The 2807-nt window shown below is 35.4% G+C and overlaps 1 long non-coding RNA gene across 1 annotated transcript; it reads right to left on the bottom strand.

The window, feature by feature from the left end:
- Positions 1–274: 274 nt before the first annotated feature.
- Positions 275–2344, bottom strand: LOC144821784 (uncharacterized). The gene is made up of 6 exons (XR_013608430.1): positions 2211–2344; positions 2008–2105; positions 1841–1907; positions 1660–1749; positions 1327–1445; positions 275–628 (listed from the first exon to the last, which is right to left on the bottom strand). It is a non-coding gene; the product is annotated as an uncharacterized LOC144821784 (long non-coding RNA).
- Between the last annotated feature and the right edge of the window lie 463 nt (positions 2345–2807).

The following is a 2807-nucleotide window of genomic DNA, read 5'->3' as shown; positions in this document are numbered from 1 at the left end:
TTGGTGCATTTCTGAGAGCTGAGAGGGGCACATACTGGAGGAAGGCAGAGCGAGGAGCTTCAGTACACTTCAACAGTGCTCTTTGATTTAGAGAGATCACTGGGAAGGGGACTGGGCACATCTTAGAGAGACCATGTGGCTGTTGAGAGAATCATTAAAAGTAGGGCTGGGACCCTTGGCTAAACATTCATGCATACATCACTGTGGCTATGTTAGAAAAATTAGAACAAATAGCAAAACATTCAATTAATTACTGCCAAAGGCTCTCCCCTATTGAGACTCTAAAAAACATTGTGACTACACAACATGCATAGAATAGACACCCAGATTTTTTTTGGTTGGTTTATATGCAAAACATTCTTTATTCTTTTCTCAAGATAATTAGTGTATTTTTGTTTTTTTCAAAGTTTTTATGAAATATGTAAAAAATGTTTGTGAATTCAAAAGTCATATGTATAAAAACATATATATACACACACACATACAATACATTAACTCAACACATAACAGTAAACCGGTCAGAGCTCTTTATAAAGTAGGCAAAGCGGTGAATTGGGACTACGCGCGTTTCGGCATTCTGCCTTCGTCAGGTGACCGTCTTTGGCACATACATAGGACACAGTATACACTAAAGAAAACATAAAAACAAAAATAAGTACCTATATTAAATATATATACAGTAGTCACACTAAAATATATATACATTGTTATGTACAATATATACAACTTATCTAGGGAGAGCATAGGTCAGTCTTTACATGAAAATTTATATATATATACACACATTGCACATCTAAGAGTTTATATAACGCAGCTGATGTGTCCTATCCTTATCTAATATCCTAATGCGTACACTGGGTATATTATCACATTCAGTGGCTGCACACATCTTGGCATATTACTAGGATTATACTATATGCGTCCATCTATATGGGAGGTAACATTGTTTTATAGACTCGATCCCGAATCTGTATGTAATCAAAAGATGCATTTTAGTATTAAAGTACATAGGTAGGTGTCATGGATTCATATTCTAACTGAGCTTCTGCAGAAGGAGACAGAATGAAGATCTGAGTTTATTTTTGCATTGCAATGCAGAAGAAAATCAGGTAGATGAGAGACTGAAATAAAAAAGATTTAATAGACGAAAAGAGGGCAACAAGGGAAAACTTGCTATGGTAAAGGTGAACCCGTCTGTCTATGTCAGCTGGCATGATTCGACTTACTCAGGATATTATGGCTTCAAAGTACTTTAGTAATTTCTTAATTTATAACAGTTATTACATGTATTATTAATCTAATACTGAGAAGTAAGCATGTACTTACAGCACACAAATATTCGTAAACAGCGGAAAGAGTTCCTGTACAGCTGGACTGAGATAGCCTTCAAATAGACAGCTTAATATGTCTTCTAGTTGTTTTGATTCTGCAATTTATAACGGAACCTATCAGAGATGTATAGAAAACAATATAGCTGTTGATGATTTTTTTGCGATGTTTTAATTGGAATCTGGCTCAGATACTGCACACTCTATTTTTGTTTTATAAAAGTATGCATTTTGGATGTTATGAGAAGTCTAGATGTTATTTTAGTAACAGAACCGAAATTCGAAATAGGGAATTTACTAATATTTATTTTGGTTCTGTGGTTCTTAGTACCTGTGTACGATCTTCACAGTGTTTGGAAATGTCTGTTTCTTAGCCTTCCTCAAAGTTTTCATGGACTACGGGTCGGAGGACAGCGACTCCCTATAGACATATTAAATGTCATAGTAAGGTGCCCATTCGGAACAAGAGGTTAATTCACGATATACATTTTGTTCGAGGTTTGAACCAGTACCTTTGTATTGTGTCTAGGATTGCATAAATCCCGAAAACTGCTGGAATTTTGTTCTTAGACAGTAACGCTAGAAAATAGAGAGCAGTATTACATTTTTTATGCTAAAAGACTCAGATATTGCAAAGCTGTGTCTGTTTGATAATTTTTAAACATTATCTGAAGCTTACCTCCGTATTTATTTAGATGGTTGTTCTAATGGCAGTTACTGTTACTCGATATCTTTTCGTCAAAATTAGCAGCGGCGTTTGGAAAGGCACCTGTGATGCTACAAATACACAGAAAGTTTTTGTGCACTTTATTATTTGTTTCCCAAATCGAAGGATGTCAAACTAAACCCGACTAGCAAGTTTACTGAGACTTGGCGGCTTACCTTCGTGATAGAAAATTGTGTCCTCTGTGGGGGTTCTGTTTCGTCGGCTGTGCCGCAAAGAATCTCTCCAGGATCTAAGACAAAAAGCAGCAACCCTCGCGTTTATATAACCCGATGTTCCCGCGCTCAGACTGGTAAATTGTTAACACCTGAGTGCAACAAGGCGCGTGTATGCTGATGTCATACTAAGTGCATCAAAAAGAGTAATTATACTAGAAAACGGACTTCAAACAAACCGATCAAACTTAAAACGTATACATATACTGATGGCTGTTATAATCCAATCACAATGTATGCATATTTTGGAAACACGACTTTTACACACAGGGTCAGAATTATTCTTTATTTAAAGAAGTAAATGAAAAAATTACTAAAATAAATAGAGCACATAGTTCGAATAGTTTCCCTAGTACGATATATAGCTGTTTTGAAAGTAGCATACATACTTAGCAGAAATTGCAATTGCAATACGTAGGAAAAGAACATATTGGAAAAAATATATATATAAAGATGTAAATATATTCTCAGCCATACTGTTGTTTATGAGTGATATGTGGGTCATATAATGCTTGCTGATACAGTTAGGGTCTATATTAT

The sequence above is a fragment of the Lissotriton helveticus genome, chromosome 2_2 (genome assembly GCF_964261635.1).
Source record: "Lissotriton helveticus chromosome 2_2, aLisHel1.1, whole genome shotgun sequence".
Lineage (NCBI taxonomy): Eukaryota > Metazoa > Chordata > Amphibia > Caudata > Salamandridae > Lissotriton > Lissotriton helveticus.
This window is presented reverse-complemented; position numbering and strand designations above follow the sequence as displayed.